Source organism: Fukomys damarensis, unplaced genomic scaffold (genome assembly GCF_012274545.1).
Source record: "Fukomys damarensis isolate Sample0158 unplaced genomic scaffold, DMR_v1.0_HiC HiC_scaffold_23, whole genome shotgun sequence".
Classification (NCBI taxonomy): domain Eukaryota; kingdom Metazoa; phylum Chordata; class Mammalia; order Rodentia; family Bathyergidae; genus Fukomys; species Fukomys damarensis.
Genome location: NW_022900935.1, coordinates 22,752,671 through 22,761,344, shown reverse-complemented (window position 1 = coordinate 22,761,344; position 8,674 = coordinate 22,752,671). Strand labels below are relative to the sequence as shown.

General features: G+C 42.0%; 1 protein-coding gene across 1 annotated transcript in view; it reads left to right on the top strand.

Moving 5' to 3' along the window:
• Nucleotides 1–8,548: 8,548 nt before the first annotated feature.
• The window catches only part of Svbp (small vasohibin binding protein), a 4,520-nt gene continuing 4,394 nt past the window's right edge, over nt 8,549–8,674 (top strand). The window contains exon 1 of the mRNA XM_033767617.1: nt 8,549–8,669. The gene's annotated coding sequence lies outside the window, so the exon portion shown is untranslated. The remainder of the gene's footprint in view (nt 8,670–8,674) is intronic.

The following is an 8,674-nucleotide window of genomic DNA, read 5'->3' as shown; positions in this document are numbered from 1 at the left end:
AACCACAGCGTGCTGCAGAGGAACCACTTGCCCTTAGCTCCCCTTTTCCTCCAGCACTAACTGCCAACAGGGACTTCCTAGGATAGGACTGATCCTATCACACCCTTTCTGGAAAAGCTGTTCCTCCTTACTTTTCAAATCAGAGTGAATTAGAAGACTGGCTTCAAAGGTACCACGAATTAGCCAGTTCTTTAACTTGCCACCTTTATCTCTAACTACACCTTAACATATGCTTTCTGACAAGCAAACTTGCTGGCTGTCATTCAGCATGTGATAAACTCTTTCCCGCCTGTCTTGCTTTCATAATATCAAAAAATTTATATTCATAATATCCATAATTGTATACAATGCATTATATACATCTATGTGTTTTGGACTTTACAGAGATACATCCCTGGTATGGAATTCCCTCTGATTTCCTTTTTCTTCTCAACATTAGTTTCTGAGCCTAGCAGGTTCCTGTGGTGACACACACTATGTCCCTCAGCTCCCTCATCTTTGGTGCAGCTGAGTCTTGTAGACAAGCTGTCAGATGACAGCTCATAGGCCACAGCATTTCTTTGCTTACCTGTCTTAGGCTCTCTACAAAGCCTTAGTAGGCCTGTGGGCAGCCCAGTAGTTCACCAAGGTTAATATCCAGGGGGCGTCAACTCAGAGCGGGGAGTCAGTAGCGACAGTTCTGAGACAAATGCTAAGTGACTCCCCAGAGAGTTCCCAGTGGGACTGAGCCACTGTAGCCCACACTTGGAAGTAGCTCAATAATACACATTATATCAGATTGTCTTTCTTTTTTTTCTCACTTCCATTTCTGCTTCCTGGGATCACCTCCTAAATAAACCCTTGCACTGAAGGGCTTGTCTCAGTCTGCTTTGTGAGAGTATAAATCAGGACATTGCAATTCATCCAATGAATAAGACCCTGGGTTCCATCTCTATCACCACAAAAAAGAAAAAAAAATTAATCCAGGTTGCCTCACAGAAATAACAGTTTTGTCCCCTGTGTGTTATTTATGTGCTTTTGTTTTTACAAACTACTGCTCTGAAATTTATGACAGAAACATTTCCCAGGTCATGGTTCCAAGAGTTCCTCAAGAGCAGCAGTTCCAATGGCCCACAAACTTAACTGAGACCCTTCTGGAGGTCCACCAGGCAGGTCAAAACCATGTTCATGCTTATTGCCTTTTTCACTGTGTTGATATTTTCAAGGACACTGCAAAATCCTGACAGGTAATACAATTGGTGCTTTAATACACATCAATGAGTAGCACCAAACTACAGCAAACATTACTAATTTTGTTAAATCTCAATCCTTGGAAATCTATCTTTCACTATTCTATGGAACACCTGCCTTGCAAGTGCAAGGTCCTGAGTTTGATCCCTGGTACAAAAAAAAAAATTCTGTGGGACAAAATGGGAATGATGCAAAAGCCGTACTACTGCATATTAATGTGTGATGACTACAGTGACTGAGTCAGGAAGTGAAGCAGTCACTAAGCTCATGGAGTAGAGGGAATGGGGAAGGAGATGTTGGCAGAATCCCAGCAGCAGGTCCTGGCCTCCTGTGAGCCACTACAGCACAAGACAAAAGAACAAAGAAATAAAAGGAGACAGAAAGAAGAAGATGGGTCTTGAGATCTGATCACTGTTGCTCTGGGCAACAAAGACAAAAGTCCCCAAGCACATCCAGTATTTATTGAATAAATTCATGCGGAGGAATAGAGAGCTGGGTATGTTTTGAAGTCATCTAGTGCAATACTGCTGAACCCTTGGCATGATGGCACCAGGCAGGGCTGTTAGGGAGTAAGCACTGCTTATCTTGCTTGGATAGAACAAGCAGGTTCTGAGACAGCGGGCAATTAACAAACAACCTATCACATCAGAGAGAAGCCATAATTTAGGGAAAGGATTTTAACTGGGCTCACACTGAGCTCAGCTATATGTAACTCAGCAGAGCCCTGCCACTTCAGAAACGAGGGCCTAGGTTTCCATGGCAGCCATTGTGGGAGGGGCTACACTCACCCAGTCCACCATCTGCCATGCCCATTTGAGTCAAGTAAAGCTTCAATGTGACTCCTGATATGAAACAATATAGCTGAATTATGAAAGCAAGAAGCAAGTGCCACTCATAGTCCACTAGTACTGGGCAGGGATGTCTCCTACAATGGAGAGGACTACTGATATGCTGTTGGTTTTTCACACTCTGGGACCTGGCAGATATTTTCTCCTCAGCCACAAAGCTGCATCTGTTGTTTCAAGGGGCGGGGTAAGGGGACAACAGTGTTTATTCCCCATTATGAATATAATTATTTTGTACTGTAAATATGTACTAATAAAAACTTTTTTAAAAAAGAGTAAATATGGGGCCAGGGATTTGGCTCAGGGATTTGCCTGCCTTGTAAGCACAAGGGCCCAAGTTTGATCCCTGGGACCAAAAAAAAAAAAAGAAGAAGAAGAAGAAAAAAGAGTAAATATTCCTAAAACATATATCTAGAACTAGTATCAACAGGTTGTAGATTATAACATACCATGTTCCAGAGTGGTTGCACCAATCTGTAACTTTATGTTCATTATTAGTATTTTATTATTTCCTCATGAAGCACTTTAATTCAGTCAGAAAATTTAAACCACATATAAAATGGATTTTTTTCTGAAATGTTATTTTTGAGCTTCTAATTCCATAAGTGAAAAAAATAGTACATAAGCTTTCCTGCTGGTGGGGCACGATACCCACACCCAGTTTAAAGTTGCTTTGGCACATATTTCAGGGAATTCAGTCCATGGTCAGCTGGATCCAAGGCAGAAACATAATAGTGGAAGGGGATGGAGGAGAAAAGCTGCCTACTTCACGAACACCTGGAAGCAGAGAGAGAGGCAGGAGCCCACCTGGAGCCTCCAAAGGCCCCCCAGTGACACACCAACCCGGTTCTACTCCTAACAGCAAGTTTAGCTTTGAACTCATCAATGGATTAATCCACCTTTCAAAAACTCCACCTATGAAAGCATGAAGCTGTGGGGGAACATTCTAGATCTAAACCATAAGAGAAACAGACAGAGCCATAGATATTACGCATAATTCCAGACTCTTGTGATATCCTATAATATTTTGGCCCATATGCTTCTACATCTTTTTTCCCAAAAAATTTAAGCCATGCTACACATCAGAATAAATAAACTGGCTGGGCGTGGTGCTGCACACAAAGCATGAAGCTGTGGGGGAACATTCTAGATCTAAACCATAAGAGAAACAGACAGAGCCATAGATATTACGCATAATTCCAGACTCTTGTGATATCCTATAATATTTTGGCCCATATGCTTCTACATCTTTTTTCCCAAAAAATTTAAGCCATGCTACACATCAGAATAAATAAACTGGCTGGGCGTGGTGCTGCACACCTGTAATCCTAGCACTCAGGAGACTGAGACAGGAGGATAACCAGGAGTTCAAGGCCAGCTGAGACTACATAGTTCAAAGCCAGCCTAAACTGCATAGTGAGACCTGTCAAAAAAAAATTTAAGCCATGCTACACATCAGAATAAATAAACTGCCTGGGCGTGGTGCTGCACACCTGTAATCCTAGCACTCAGGAGACTGAGACAGGAGGATAACCATATTTTTAAATTTTATTTTTGGGGAAGCTTATAATCCTTTACTCCTTAACCACAGGTCAAATACACATAATAAATCATGCTGTGCTTTAAAGGAAGACAAAGAACTCGACTGCCAGTTAAACCTGGTTCATTTAATTTGAATGCTTACCTCCATCCCCTAAAGTCCCATCAAAATGAAAAAGACAAAGCCTGATTGGGCAAGCTGTGAAACAACTGTGAAGTAGAAATGTCAGTGCGTTTTTTCAACGAAGAGCTGCAGAAGAGTGACTAGTATCTGATCTGGTGAAAACAGAAACTAACCCAGTTTTGTGCTGTTTGAGGAGCATCAACAAAAGGAGAGCTGGGTCTCAACTGAGAGCCCTCCAGGCTTGGAATGGGTGGGGTGGTAAAGACAAAGCCTGATTGGGCAAGCTGTGAAACAACTGTGAAGTAGAAATGTCAGTGCGTTTTTCAACAAAGAGCAGCAAAAGAGTGACTAGTATCTGATCTGGTGAAAACAGAAACTAACCCAGGTTTGTGCTGTTTGGGGAGCATCAACAAAAGGAGAGCTGGGTCTCAACTGAGGGCCCTCCAGGCTTGGAATGGGTGGGGTGAGGGATGGCTGTACCTCATTGGGTGGTAAGATTAAATTAGTTCAAACATCAAGTATTTAGAACAGGGGCCTGGGATTTAGCTCAGTGGTTCTCCCGCCTGCCTCACAAGTACAAGGTCCCCAGTTCAATTCCGGGACTGAAAAAAAGAAAGAAATTAGAACAGAGTTTCACACTGATAAACTGTGGCCATTATTGTTATTTGAGAAAAGACTCCATCCAACTAGAAAGCCAGAGACCAAAATAAACAAGAATCTAGGACGCAAAAGAAAGCAGCAGAAAATTATAGCTAGTTTTCTCATAAAGACAAAATAAGATTCAATTCCCAGTACTGAAAAAAAGGCAAAATAGGAGAAGAATGTGAGCCCTTGAAGATACCAAGACCAAAAGACCTCGAGGCTACCAAAAAGGAAAGTCAGGAAACAAGGAAAAACTACTGGAGATTAAAATGTTTGTAGTAATGGGGCTGGAGGTGTAACTAAGTGGTAAAAAAACAAAACAAAGCAAAACAAAATATTAAATAGAAGAGGTAGAGGATACAGTTCAGGAAAATGTCTAATAAACAAAACCAAGAAAGGGAATATGAGAGTCAAGATTCAAAAATAAGGGAGCTGATTACAAAGACTTTTCCAAAAATTGAAGACTGTATTTACTGATTTGAAAGAGCCATTTAGTGCCCAGCACAATGAATGAAAAAGGTTAATAGGACTCATTATTATGAGCTCCAAACACCAAGATTAAAGCAGGAGACATGCCTATAATCCCAGCAGGCTGAGGCAGGAGGATTGCTGTGAGTTCAAGACCACCCTGGGCTACATAGTAAGTTCCAGGTCAGTCTCCGCTACATAGTGAGACCCTGTCTCAAAAAACAAATAAACAAACAACAACAAAAAAACCAAAACAAAGCAGTGGAAACACCCTATATTGCCATAGAAAAAGGAACAATTTACATAGAAAGTAACAAATTGAAATAAATCAGACTTCTCAAGTCCTTCAGCCTATGAGAACCTAGATGATAACGGATCAATCCCTTTAACATTCTGAAAGAAATAAAAGCCATTTATTGGACAAGTAAGAGCTCAAAAATTTGCTTTCCATGAAGCCCTCGGGGACTTCCTGGAGAACATTCTCCTCCAACATGACAGCATAAACTGAGAATGGAAAGACGCGAAGTCTGGAAATGGGATTTGGCACAGGAGAGAGAGAAGAGAAATCCCCAACGTGTTTAGGGGAAATCCGTACAGAACTGTGTGGCAAGGCCAAGGAAACAGTTTGGAGACAGAGGAAGACACGTCTAAGGAGGAATGTTACCAAGAAAGAAAAAGACACTGATAGATCACCTGACTCATAAAACCGCACTGGGAGATGCTTTGTAGTACTGCTAGAGAAGTGCGCAGAAGAACTGTCTAGATGCAGAGGGGATTAAGAGAATTTTTAGAAAGGCAATTTTTGGAAAAAGTTTTTCAAAAAATAACTATAATCTTAGCGCATACCTCCAGTGTAAAAATATTCCAAAGTTTTATTAATATAAACTCTGACCGGTGATTCCATTAGCCAGGGAATTCTGCAGCCTGTCCAAGAGCACACTGAAGGTCACAACAGAGAGAAAATATATATACACTCATGTAAGAACATGAGGGGATCTTGATAGGCAGTGTTCAGCCTCCTTGGACATTTCCATGGTTCCAACCTCCTTTCTGATAAGGAATCCCCACGCAGGACCTCCGTCCTGAGCCTCTCTGGGGTCTGCTAATAGCTTACTGAATACTTCTTGCCTACTGTATTCTAAGTACAATCCCCTCCTCTACCCCTCAACACACAAACTGCAAATTTATGCACCACCCCTCCCTGCTCCAAGCCAAGTCACCACACTTCCTCCAATCCTGCCAGTCACTCGGTGGCACCGGTTTCCCATTCTTCCAGTTTGGCTTTTCCAACCCTTCCTTCCCTGTATCTAATCTGTTTCGGTTGGCTTCCTGGAGCCTTCCAAAGCCCCTACCTGTCTCAACCTATAATCTAGTCCAGAGTTTATATGAACTTTATAAATTGCACAATGTGACACAACTGTAAATTACCAGTATTGTGTCAAGATTTCTGCAACTGACTCTGGTTTGGTTATTTTTATAACCATCCAATTAACATTTTTTTATAGATTTTTTTTTATTTTTTATTTTTGGGGTACCAGGGATCAAACTAGGGACCTTGCGCTTGTGAGGTAGGTGGAGGAATCACTGAGCTAAATCTCCAGCCCTAGAATTTTTAAAATAACATTTATTGTACTTTTGACTGGTAAAATATATAATATTCATGGCGGAAATTTCAGAAAATACAGAAAGGCATCAAGAAGACAAAAATAATCCTTAGGGCTGGGTATGTTGGCACACACCTGTGATCCCAGCACTCAGGAGGGTGAGGGAGACAGATCATTGTGAGTTCAAGGCCAGGCTGGGATACATAGTGAGACCCTGTCTCAAAAAACCCAAACAATAATAATAATAATAATAATGATGATGATGATGATGATGATGATCCCTACTATTAAAGCAGCTTATATTTAATGATTTTGGTATGTGTTGTATATTTTGCCTATTCTCTTTTCTATGTGTGTATAATCTTTTTTGAAACCATATTGTGATTAAATGTATATGCCTCTTTGTAGCTTTCTTATTTAACATTCTAAAAAATATTATGGCAAGGAACATTCTTCTATGTCATTTTAATGGCTACATAGAATTCCCCATCAATCATCATATCAACCCCCTACTATAAAGATTTTGGCTGTTTCCTGTTGTTTCTTCTTAGGAATAGTGCTATCTCTGATTATTATCAATAGTTGGTGCAGGGCTGGGGATTTAGCTCAGTAGCATGGCACCTGTCTCATAAGCTCAAGGTCCTGATTTGATCCCTGGTACCAAAAAAAAAAAAAAAAGTTGGTGCAAAAAAATTACCATTTCAACCATTACAGCACAGCCCAAGAGTACTAATGTTGCTGTGCAACCGATCTTTAGAACTTCTCTATCTTGCAAAATAAACTCTATACCCATTGAACGATAACTGCTCCCACCTCATGCCTCTGGAAACCACCATTCTACTTCGTTTCTTAAAGTTTAGGTACGTCAATTTAAATGGAATCATTCAGTGATACCTTTGCTTATGGTAGTGCTTTTTTTTTTTTTTAAACCAGGTATTGAACTCAGGACATTGCACTTAGCAAGGCAGGCACAGCACCATTTAGATAAATCCAGTAGTGCTTCCTTGTAAGGCTTTTGGAATCTAGTGCTAAACTACACACCAGGGAGGATGTGTCAAATCAGGCTGGAAGTGTATGCGGGTCCATCTGCAGCTCCCACTCACTGGCATCAGTTTCAATCCTTGACTTTGATAGAGGAACAAAGGTTGTAGGCCTGAACACCTGGGTACATCATTGTCCTGTGAATCTTGGCTAAAACATTTGCTCTGATCTTACTAGCTGTGAGACCTTGGACAAGTCCATTAACTTTTCAGTGCCTCTATTTCTTTATTTGAGAAATGGAAGTAAGACTAGCTCGTTACTATTCATGTATAGGGCCGGGATTTAGCTCAGTGGTTCCATCACCTGCTTCCCAAGCCCAAGGACCTGAGTTTGATCCCTGGCACCAAAAACAAACAAAAAGCAACTATTCACGTATATATTATACCTACTTTTTTTTTTTTTTTTTTTTTTTGGTACCGTGGATCGAACTCAGGTCCTTTCCCTTGCGAGGCAGGCGGTGGAACCACTGAGCTAAATGCCTGGCCCTATATTTTTATGTGGAATAAATGAGTTAAGAAAGCACCATGAATAGTGAGTGCCTGGAATATAGGAAGTCCAAAAGAGAAATAGCTATTATTTTTTGGTCAATCTTTGATAATCGAATAAATGGAAAATGAATGATAGCGACTCCAATTTGCATCTCCTCAATGACCCATCGGTTATGTTTCTCTGTGTTTATACTGGGTGCACTGTCAAAATCTCCTCTTTCCCTTCCCTTCAAAGCACTGTGAAGAACAGTTTTGATGGATCCTCCTAACAAGCTCCCGAAATAAGTTGCAATCATCAATCGTCAGCTTTCAAATTAAGAAACTGAGGCTCAGAATTCTAATGCCTAGCAATTCCAAGCCTAGTATTCAGATGACACTTTAAAACCTAGCGGCTGTTCCCAAAAGAACAGCGGGATAGGGCCTGGGAGCTGGGTGTCGTAACCCTTCCCTCGCTGGGCCCCACCCCTCCAGGCCCCGCCCGGCCCTCCTTCCCCTCTCCCCAGGGGCCGGCCGCCGAGCTCTCTGCGCAGGCGCAGCAGTTCATGTGGGCGGGGAACCTCATTACGACCCCCCCCTCCCCTTCGCGGCCCGCCCAGTCCGAGAGTGACAGGCTCGGCGCTCCGGGTCCCACGGAAGGGGAGAGACCGGGTGTCCCTTACCGGGGCCGGTGTGCCCTTCGGCGGAGGCCCCAGG